The following is an 11,832-nucleotide window of genomic DNA, read 5'->3' as shown; positions in this document are numbered from 1 at the left end:
TTTCGGGGTATATGGGTATATATAGGAGGAAGAAGTACGCCAGTGGAGCTGCGATGGTCCCATGAGGGTGGGAGGCACGCCTGCCCCCTTGGGCGCGCCCCCCTGCCTCGTGGCCTCCTTGCTTCTTTCTTGACGGCCACTCCAAGTCTCCTGGATCACGTTTGTTCCAAAAATAACTCTCCCAAAGGTTTCATTCCGTTTGGATTCCGTTTGATATTGCTTTCCTGCGAAACACTGAAATAGGCAAAAAAAACAGCAATTTGCACTGGGCCTTTGGTTAGTAGGTTTATCGCAAAAATAATGTAAAAGTGTAAATTAAAGCCCATTAAACATCCAAAACAGATAATATAATAGCGTGGAACAATCAAAAATTATAGATACGTTGGAGACGTATCACCTCCCAACAAGCGCTATCGTTTAACGCCCCTAGCTAGGTATAAAAATAAGAATAGATCTAGGTATTATCATCTTTGGTAGGCAATTCTTCAATAGAACACTTATAACCCTTAGGAGTTTCCTTCTTTTTATTAATGATCAAACTCCTAGGCAAGAAATCAAGAAAATCAATTGTAGCAAAAGGTTCCTTAATGATAGTGAAAAAGTTGGGGTGAACGCTTATTACTTTAAGATCCGCATTTTCCTTACTAGAAGATTCACCCTTTTTATTTTTAGGCACATACATAAACTTGGCAACTCTAGTAGTGGGAGGATTTGGAGTATTTTTCACGGAAGAAAAGGCAGACCCTAAGTTGGTAATAATATCCTCAAGTTTATCAATTCCTGTGGAATCTTGATCTATTTTTTCATTGACTATGGGTTATTTTTATTTTAAAAAAATCAGAGTAACTCCTACCATAGATCCATATTGGGTAATCTGGTTGCGGATCTTTTTATCCAAATTCTCAATCAACTCTAAAGTGGCAACTTTATTTTTAATAATTTCAAGCCTTTGCATCACATGTTCCAAAGTTAAAATAGTTCCATTAACCAAGAGAGGTGGTCAGCCAAACAAATCTATCATAGCATTATAAGAATCAAAAGTATGGCTACCCAAGAAATTTTGCATTATAGAAAAGCGAGTACTTATGAGAATATCTAGGCATGATCATGTATATAGGCATCACGTCCGCGACAAGTAGACTGAAACGATTCTGCATCTACTATTATTACTCCACACATCGACCGCTATCCAGCATGTATTTAGAGTATTAAGTTCATAAGAACAGAGTAACGCATTAGGCAAGATGACATGATGTAGAGGTATAAAGTTAAGCAATATGATATAAACCCCATCTTTTTATCCTCGATGGCAACAATACAATACGTGCCTTGCTGCCCCTGCTGTCACTGGGAAAGGACACCGCAAGATTGAACCCAAAGCTAAGCACTTCTCCCATTGCAAGAAAGATCAATCTAGTAGTCCAAACCAAACTAATAATTCGAAGAGACTTGCAAAGATACTAAATCATGCATAAAATATTCCAGAGAAGAATCAAATATTGTTCATAGATAATCTTGATCATAAACTCACAATTCATCGGATCTCGACATGCACACCGCAAAAAGAATTACATCGAATAGATCTCCAAGAGAATCGAGGAGAACTTTGTATTGAGATCCAAAGAGAGAGAAGAAGCCATCTAGCTAATAACTATGGACCCGAAGGTCTGTGGTAAACTACTCACACATCATCGGAAAGGCTATGGTGTTGATGTAGAAGCCCTCCGTGATCGATCCCCCCTCTGGCGGAGCGCCGGAAAAGGCCCCAAGATGGGATCTCACGGGTACAGAAGGTTGCGGCAGTGGGAATAGGGTTCCGTGGTGCTCCTGGATGTTTTTGGGGTATATGGGTATACATAGGAGGAAGAAGTACATCGGTGGAGCTGCGAGGGGCCCATGAGGGTGGGGCGCGCCTACCCCCCTGGGCGCGCCCTCCTGCCTCATGGCCTCCTCGCTTCTTTCTTCACGTCCACTCCAAGTCTCCTGGATCATGTTTGTTCCAAAAATAACTCTCCCGAAGGTTTCATTCCGTTTAGATTTTGTTTGATATTCCTTTTTTATGAAACACTGAAATAGGCAAAAAAAATAGCAATTTTCATTAGGCCTTTGGTTAGTAGGTTAGTCCCAAAAATAATATAAAAAGGTAAATTAAAGCCCATTAAACATCCAAAACAGATAATATAATAGCATGGAACAATCAAAAATTATAGATACGTTGGAGACGTATCAGGGCAAAAGGGACGGCGACGGTCGCTCCACCGACATGATGATGTGGTTGTAGATCAGAGCGCGCGAGGGTTTGCTTGGGTCGGCGCTCTGTTGATCTCTGGTCCCGATTGAGAGGCGGACGATGCTCTCCCGGTGGCGGTGGATCTTGGGGTGTGCTCTGCGGCTTCGATGACATCTTCCTCGCGTCGCGGTGCTTGACTGGAGGTGCGGCGGCGATGGTGGACTCCGGCGAGTGCTCCCTGGCTCGATGATGAACTCTCTGGCTCTGTATTTATAGGGGAGCAATCTTACCCGAGGGGCCTAAATCCTGCCGAATTGCGGAGATTTTAGGATCGGACGCGGCGGAGGTGATTCAGTCTAGAGTCGGAGGGGAGGATGGGGATGACGCGTGGGGTCTGGGTGTCAGATTTTAGGATGATCTGACGGTCGCGGCGAGCGTATCGATTCGGGGCGGCTTAACAGGCCTTGCACCTAAATGCTGAGCGGGCCGGAATCAGAGTTTACTGGGCCAGACACTGTTCGGTCCAGAGAAAAATAGGCTTTCCTATTTAACAAATCAACAACCCCCAATCAAAAAATTAATAAGTCAACGTCATCTAAAAAGTCAATGAAAATTGATTTGGCTAAAAAAATTGAATCATGCAAAGTTAGGTGAATCCATTGCTGAGATTAGTCGGAAATGGATATAACTAAGGCCACTAAGCTCGGTAGACTCAAAAAGTTTCATAGTGATCATCTTGACATGTTTCTGCCACCTGATATTGATATCCACCGTGAAGAATTTGTCAGTACGTCTTGCTCTATTTTTAATGTTGTTGCGCCTTCCTCTACATCCCACATTAATGGTGATGATGACCCCCACTTTTGGGTGGAATCCAGTGGAAGGAAAGGTTGTAGAAAATCTCTATCCACCAGCTTAAAATGGTAGTTGGTCTAATCTGGAATGGCAGAGGCTTAAATAAGCCTAAAAATGAGCTCATTACAAATAAAAACCCTAATTCACTGGTTTTCTTGAAACTAAGAAGTAGATTTTTCTAACTCTCGAATCTAAATATTAGATAAACTTGGTGAATTTGAGCGGAATTGGCTTCTTGGTGATTACGCAGCTGAGCGTATCCTAGTTGGCATAAAAATAATGTTTTGAGGTTATTGTGTTTAGTGCTTTGCTTTTCTTATTTCTTGGATGATTAAGTGCAAGTAATATTCAACTACTTGGGGGTTTATTTCTGGTTGTGGTTCTCCTTATGGTGAACATAAACTTGAATTATTAATGAGTTGCATAATGTTGGGGGGGATTTTAACCATGTTAGGCAACATAGGGACAAGAATAATGGTGTAAAAACTTTGGGCTAATTTGTTCAATGATTGGATTAACAAGTTTGACTATATTAAACATAAGAATGTTGGTAGGAGATTTACATGGGCCAATAACTAGGACAACCTCATCATGTCCACCAGAAACAGAGTTTTTATTTCTGCATAGTGGGAAACTTTATTCCCTGTTGTCCAAATGAAAACGATGCCTAGGGTTGGAAGTGATCGTACACCCCTGGTTATTGACACCGGTGCTATCTTACCACATAAAAATAAGCAATTTAGATTTGATAAGCGGTGGTTGCAAATTGGGGGTTTCAAGGATATAGTTTATAAAAACTGGAATGCCCCCTGCAACATCAATACACCAATTGTGAGATGTTAATTCAAAGTGAGGAGGTTGAGGAAGCACCTCAAAGGTGGATTGCTAACTGCGAAGCTGCTAAAACTTGAATTTAAGTAAAAAAAACTTGACTTATACAAGGTATTCCCTTGATATCTTGTCTCCATTAGGCCTAGGTTGATAGATGTCAATATGAACTTGTCGGAGTTCCAGAAGGACCAAAGGAGAAGATACCACCTGGAGGGGAAGGACTACCATGATTGCAAAGGAGATGAAGATGTGGACCCATGATCATAGTGCACCATGATAGAGTTATTGAGCCGCAAGACTAGCCTAGACCGGTAGTGATAGCTGTAGGGTTATCACCTTACAGTTGGGCTTTTTCTTACAAGTTTTGTTAGCACTTGTATAAAGCTTATACTTCAGTTCTTGTAAGTGGAAGATTGTACTATCTTGGCATGTAATGTAACTATGTAATGCAAATGGACCATTCACTGCTACCATCGTACTCCCTCCGTCCGTAAATACTTGTCCTAGAAATAGATAAGATGGATGTATCTATAACTAAAATAAGTCTAGATACAACCATTTCGAGGACAAGTATTTTCGGACGGAGAGAGTACTATTCTGATGGGCATAGTGTTGGTGAAAAGTTGTTTCCTAACGGTATTCCAAAGACTAGCACACTACACTATGTAGTCGTGTGCGAAAGTCTCCACATGGGGTCCCTCCCATATATGTGGGATTTGGGTCACTAAAAGATTTCGCGAGCATGTCTTGCATATCGCGCTCCCTGTGAGGATCCTTGAGCAACATGTTTCGCTTCTCTTATATAGTACCACCTCGCTTATTTACACGCAGTACTACCAATTTATATACGTTAGCAAGCTGAAGTCAACCAGTCATCTTGAGAATTACAAATAAGGAGGGGGCGGGGTGGTAACTAGTGGGCTCGTTTATCCTTACTAAGGAAGGAAAGGAAAGATCTGAGATTCGTGAGAGACATCCATGACGGAATTAACGGGGAGGAAAAGAGTTGGCCCGTTTACCATAGAGACATATATGGTGAAATTAATGGGAAAAAGACCCGATGAAGACCTAATTAAATCGGTGAACCTACATAGACCAATGACGCAACGACATGCTCTTTGCATGCATGATGATCCCTCCTTATTTAGAGGAGGACGTACGTACGTGGGCGAAGACTCGACGAAGACCTGGTTAAATCGGTGAGATGATCCCTCCTTAATTAAATGAGGACATACTTAGGCAAAGACCCGATGAAGACCTGATTAAATCAGTGAAGCTGCATCGAGAGAGACCGACCACTGCAGCCCCATGCTGCACGTATAACATACGTGGGCATTCATATAACATATATTTGCTACCCTTCGATTATATGCTGGACTTAGATTAATTCTCACATATGTAATGCTATTAAGCACTTCCAAGTTTCTTGTGTGTTCTGTCATTTTTATAAGAAGAATCTCATATACTACTTTTAAATAATTTTCTTAGGATATTTATACATCCAATGTGTATTTCTTATCGAGGATAAAACCAAATGTTGCATGTTTTAATACTAGTATATACTAGACGATCGGTGTTGAGCCACTACAATTTCAAATGTATATATACTAATATACTAACCATATGCTTCATTTAGTTCATGTATTGTTGGATTTGCATGTACAATATTTATATATTTTTTGTGACGCACGGGCATTTTTGCTAGTATACGTATAGGATTATATGCTTCTTGTGTTTTTTTTAGATAGATTATGCTTCTTGCATGGACTCCATAATTCCCCCCATCCAATGATCCAAAGCCTTGCATCGGAGTGTTTTGCGTTTTCTTCGCGCTGGGCCTGGCCCATCTATCCGGTCCCTGTGAGCGATCGCCGCTACAGGCAGGCTATGGCGCGATGCATATCACTATATCAGTAGTTCTCAGAGAAAGAAAATATCACTATATCAGTATACTGGAAAGAAAAAAAAAACTCCCCCGCACAAACGGCCTTTGCACAGGGCGAACAAGAACCCTAACCCCCAAATCCTCCAGCCCACTCTCAAATCTGGAGACCTGATCCCTAAATCAGACCATGGATTGACTATGCGGCAGCATGGCTTGAGATCCTGTCGATCCCGGATTTGGCGGGCAGCGGCGGCGAAACGGGGGGAAGCGGCGGCGGCCCGGAAGCTCGCCGGCAGGACAGGACAAGCGGAGGGTTGAGAGTGGCGCCTGAATTACTAGGTATGACATCAAAACTATTTAGCGTGCTATGGGTGGTCTCGTTTCTTCGTTTCCAGTAGTTTTCCTCTAGCCTTAGGAGCTGCGTGGAAGTTACAGATGTATACTCGGAGTCACAGCAATGCAAGTCAAGTGACTCGATGAAACTTCTAAAAGGATTCTCATCAAAACCAAAAAGTTTAAAAGGAGCCTTTAAAATTCTAGTAACAAACCTCCATGGCAGCAAGTAATCGTAGCATGTTTACGAAGATGTTCGCAAATCCTGCCGAAACAACACGCTAACCTCTAGATCCGAAGGAATAATTAACGTGAACGAACCGTAGAGCCTCAGCTTGTGATCTCCTATGTGTCGTGTCGCAGGAACTCATACGCCGGTAGAGATTTTTAACAAGATTTCTCTAAACTCGATAATGGCCGACGGGCCGGAACACGCATAGTGTCTAATTCATCTAAAATATCCTGACTTACAATGTCTCATACCCTGGCTTTATAGAGTAGCCGACTTGACAAAAACTTAGACGACAAGAAACGGCACGTACGTAAAAGCGAACCAAACTCTTATTTATATTAGGTAGTGCAAGCCTTTTGCATCTCGGCCACACCTCAACTAAACAACTCTATCCTAATATATTAGCAACCGACATCATCCCCAAGCTTGCAGGTGGCCCCCATCCAACAGCACAAAGACTCGACAAATCACCTATGGAAATACATCCCCACTTTCTTTCTCTGCGTGGTAGGAATAGGAGTAGATGATTACCAGCCTCTGCCATTTATACCATATAAGTGCAGCAGATAGGTCCTCCACTTTAATTAGTTTGTTTGCAAAATAATAATATCTCCATCCAGCTATCTCTCTCACGTAATCATGCAAAATAATAAAATACCTGTACGGCTTGCCTCCAAATATGTACGTGTAGAATCTGGCCTCTCCACAAGTATTATTATTGTTCTCCTTTATTTCCTGTACTATATATCTCACTTTGGTCCATACCCCTTCCGTTCTGCAAAACATAAACATGCATATATAGAACAGTAGCTCATCTGCGGTCTTGTAGCTCAATCGTAGATTTGTCGGAAGTCGGAACATATACACCGCCAGCTGCGACCTCTAATGGAGCAGCAATAGCTTGGTCCAGACCAGCAGCTTGTGTGTCGTCAATATTTGTACGACTAGAACTATAATTGGTCATGTCATTGTTTGCAACCAATAAGTTTCAAATAGTATTAGCAAGCTTGTTTATGTTGCTATCAATAGCTTGTCCTATTTTGATTTATTCTTTGTTGTTTGGCGTTTTATTCAACTATCTGAGTCACTGTAACTATTGTTCCCAGCTGCCAGCCATAGAACTACTGTTTACAGCCACTTCCATTGTTGGCGCTCCCTGCTTCAGTAGACTGGTATGTTTGTTCTGCCTCTATACTCTTCCTTCCGGCCTTTCATTCTGTCCTGCACTGATATTTGATCTGATTATTTCCGCTTTCCATCTCAACTTGTCAGAATGGCTTGCACACAGATGAAATGCTCCAAGAACGGGGCAACCTCCTCTGCTGACTTTCCAGATGACCTTATCGTCGAGATTCTGTCCCTGCTGCCTGTCAAGTCAGTGTGCCGATTCAAGTGTGTCTCCTCGCTCTGGTACCGCCTCATCTCCCAACACCGCAAGAAGCTGCCCAAGACCCTCTCCGGCTTCTTCTACCCCAAGCACAGGCTCAACGACGAGGGTGATTTGGTAACATTTCCCACTTTTGATGGTATTTTGGGGAACCAAGAGCAGCCATTCTCTGATTCCTCGTTGGCCTTCTTGACGGGATACAGGCAGATTTTGCCAAAGGACTGCTGCAATGGCCTTATTTTCTGCCTCTGCTGGAAGGACTCCCCAATAGACGAAGCCGATTATGTGGTATGCAATCCTGTCACTGAGGAATGGGTAGTCCTGCCTGATGCTGGCCATGAAAGCAATGCATTGGCATATCGTTTGGGTTCCGATGCAGCCATGTCACCCCATTTCCATGTGTTCCAGATCCTAGAGGGTGATGTTGAATATGGATATGTCTCAGGTGTTAATATCTACTCATCGGAGACAGGAGCCTGGAGTTACAAGGAAAATGGTTGGGGCGACAATGAGATTCAGATAGTTGACATGAGAGGTGTCTTTTTCAATGGAATGATGCACTTGCTCACCTATGAGTTTAAGATACTAGCGGTTGACACTGAGGGTAAGACATGGAGGACCATTTCTTTGCTGGAAACTATGATTCTGGGAAACTTTTTGTAGGTCCTCTTGCTTTTATCGGTCAATCCCAAGGGCGATTGTATGTTATAAATACGACAGACAACGATAGCTCCAAATTATCTGTCTGGACTCTTGAGGACTATAATGGTAATGAATGGACCTTTAAGTACAGCATCAGCATTGCACAACTTATTTTGGAGCTTTTTGGGGAGAAGGATCTCAACTTACAACAGGACTATGCTGATCTCATGTTGCAAAGGGACTATGCTTTGATCGCAATCCATCCTGAATGCAATTTGATATTCTTTGTTTGGAGGAGCAAGGATGTGCTAGTGTCATGACATGGACAGTGGTGAAGTTTGTGTTATCTGCAGTCTGAAAAGCCACTTCTCCGACACATTTCCTCCATATCTTCCCTATGTTCCACTTTACTCGCACATTGGCAGACCAAGGGTGGAAGCATGACTCCAGGGTGGGGGCTGACAGTTGTTACCGACAATGATATGGAGTCTTTTACAAGTGTTGGGCCTTCAGTTTATCACAACTAAACCATAGGGCTACAGCTTGGTATAGCTCTTAATGCTTTTCTTTTTTCTCTCTGTGGTTTTTGCTTTTGCTTTGGTTTAGTCCTGATATATCTATGAAATAGTTTCAGTCATTAAGACCCTCTAGTTTGACTTGACTGAAATTATTTACCAAGTCTGCTTGTTTTTGAGTGACCTGATTATATGTGCTACTCATTGGTTTCTTGCCTGCTCATTTCTCTTCCAGTATATCTTATCCATTGAAAAACCTTGAGTTCGATGTATCCTCAGGGAATAATGAAAAAATCTAAACGTATGTAAGAATGAATTGTTGCTTTCTCATGCTAATAGAAATAAGGCAACTTACAATGGAACATATGGACGTTGTAGCCAGGGCCGTCTCCAGGAATTTGGGGCCCCAGTGCAAAATGTGACACGGGGCCCAAAGGTTTGCAGAAAATTGTATAACTAATATAACTAGACATATTTTCACTTAATAATATAGTTTTGAATATGTGTTATTTCGTATAATATTTATCACATAGTAATGCGAAAGAGTAAACGTATATTCTACCGAAAAGCATCATCTGTCTAGTATTTCTTAAACAAAATCTTTAAATCTGTCGAGTCTATTCTCATAAAAGAAAAAATCGATTGAGTCTTTTTTGCAATGAAATATGCTAGTAGTATAGTAGAAAAGCACACACCAAAGAATGGTACTAGAATTAAAAATTAGATTGCGGGTAATGTCTCAAGCCTATTAATTTTGATTAAAATGAAGTACAGGCCTAGTGGAGTAGCACTGCTCTATTTGTAGGGATTGCATTCGGTACGATATGAAAACATCAAAAAAACCAGAATTGTATCAAAAAATATATAACCCTAACTAGTTTCTCGTCCGCATATTTTGAATCCGGGCTTATGGATTACGACTTACTCCCTCCATTCTAAATTACTCGTCGCAGAAATAGATGTATCTAGAACTAAAATACATCTAGATACATCCATACCTGTGACAAGTAATTCGGAACGGAGGGAGTACCTCGGAATATATTCTGGGATGATCAGATGAGACTGCTGCAGCAGGGAAATAGGTGCCCACGTTCGGCCGTACAGCGGACGCGCGGTGGCCGTCCGCCATCTATCGGCAGCTCGTCCCTTCGTAGAAGCAGGTAGACGGCGCCTCCCTATTTCTCTTTGGTGAAGTTGTTTTTTTTTTTCGGAGAGACAAAACTATCTATTTGATCTCGTGCATCCGGCTGGGGGCCTGTTTGCTGCGACTAGTGGAGAACGACGATATTGACTATGGGCCTCACTCGTAAAAAAAGACTATGGGCCTCACCCGTAACGATGAGACTGCGAGTTGCTGCATTCGGCTGCAGTTTTCTTGCGGTAGGATCAGGCGAGCCAGTTAAAAAAGTCAAACATGCAGCGCATGAACCGGATCATATCATGGTTTTTTTCTCTGATCGGGGCCCCTACGATTTGCGGGGCCCTGTGCGATTGCACCGCTTGCACACCCTCCTCGACGGGCCTGGTTGTAGCACGTATGCGTCGAGTTAAAGTATATGCATTAATGGATCTCTCTACAGTTTATCCACAACCCATCAAGGCCGCAATGTGATTTGTGGTTTATGGGAGACAGTGTGATGCCTTTATGAAATGTGCTTCTTGTACGTGAATCCTGAATCCTGGACGCAATTGCCAGGTCCGTATTTCCCATATATGTTGACCGCTACTTATATCAATCTTGGAAGGAACAACTTGAAGTTGTGTTACCTTTGGGAGTTTTTGCCTGACCTTAATGGTGTCCTTGCAAGGCCAGGAGCGTGTATGCCTCCGTTTTTAAAGATCACAGGAAATGGAGTGGGTTGAGTAAAGTCTATTTTAAACCTTGAAGTTGTATTGTATGTGTGGTCGAAATTAAACTGGGATCACTCACTTCTCTCACTTACTATGTGGGCCTACATGTCATATTCATTTCTTCCTACTGAACTTTTTAAATATATGATGAACTTTTTTTAATATACAAATTTTTTATAAAAAACATACTGAACAATTTTCTAAAGAATATTATTAAAATTAATAGGTTTTCAAATATGTAGCTCCTAAGAAATAACAACCATTTTAATTTTAAAAAATAACAACTATTTGGGAGGGGGGGGGGTGAGAAACAACCTAAAAGACTGAAGATTTTTTTTATATCGCTCACGGGCAAATTGTGCCACCAACCTGCTCTTGCTATCAGCCAAGCTTGCGGGTGGTAAATAAGAGCTCTTAAGAATGGGGTCAACTAACCAACGGTATCCCCGGGAGGAGTTCACAGCGGGTACGCATGGGTGAACCGCGTGATATGGCCAACCGCCGTCACATGTCATGCTTTGGGCACATCTGTGGGAGCACAATTTTTTGTCTCCATGCGTTTTTTTAAGATTTTGTTTGTTATTTCATAAATTTTCTCGACAAAAAAGATCCATACTTTTTTTGTGTGTTTTCCTCGCGTGAAGCACACTATGTGTTTTTTCTGATTTTTATTTTTATTTCCATTTTTCCAAAAGAATTAGTTTCTGATTTTTTTGTTTTCTGCTTTTTTCAGAAAAAGGTTTGTCCGAATCTATTAACATGAGATCTAATTTTGAAGATGTCAACGCAAGAAACGCAAGGATAATAATGGTTCATGGTTTGGGCGCAAGATTTAATAGATAAAAAGTTTAGGAAGAATGAATATACAAAAAAAAACCTAGGCTGTGACAAGTGTCGTACATACAGTACACCATTTGTCATCACAAAAAGATGTGAGGATGACATTTGCAAAGAGTATCCTTGACCAATGATTTCACAACAATTACTACAGTTTCTTTTTGACAATCTCGCTAAAGCTTTTTTTTTTTTGAGAAACCGCTAAAGCTTTATTATGTCAGTCACAAGATTTTA

The 11,832-nt window shown here is 41.6% G+C and overlaps 1 pseudogene; it reads left to right on the top strand.

The window, feature by feature from the left end:
* The first annotated feature begins 5,874 nt into the window (after positions 1 to 5,874).
* On the top strand, positions 5,875 to 9,133 carry LOC123187535 (F-box protein At5g07610-like; annotated as a pseudogene).
* Positions 9,134 to 11,832: the final 2,699 nt, after the last annotated feature.

This window comes from Triticum aestivum, chromosome 2A (assembly GCF_018294505.1).
Source record: "Triticum aestivum cultivar Chinese Spring chromosome 2A, IWGSC CS RefSeq v2.1, whole genome shotgun sequence".
NCBI classification, from domain to species: Eukaryota; Viridiplantae; Streptophyta; class Magnoliopsida; order Poales; family Poaceae; genus Triticum; species Triticum aestivum.
Note: the sequence above shows the minus strand (reverse complement) of the source record. Positions and strands in the feature narration are given on the sequence as shown.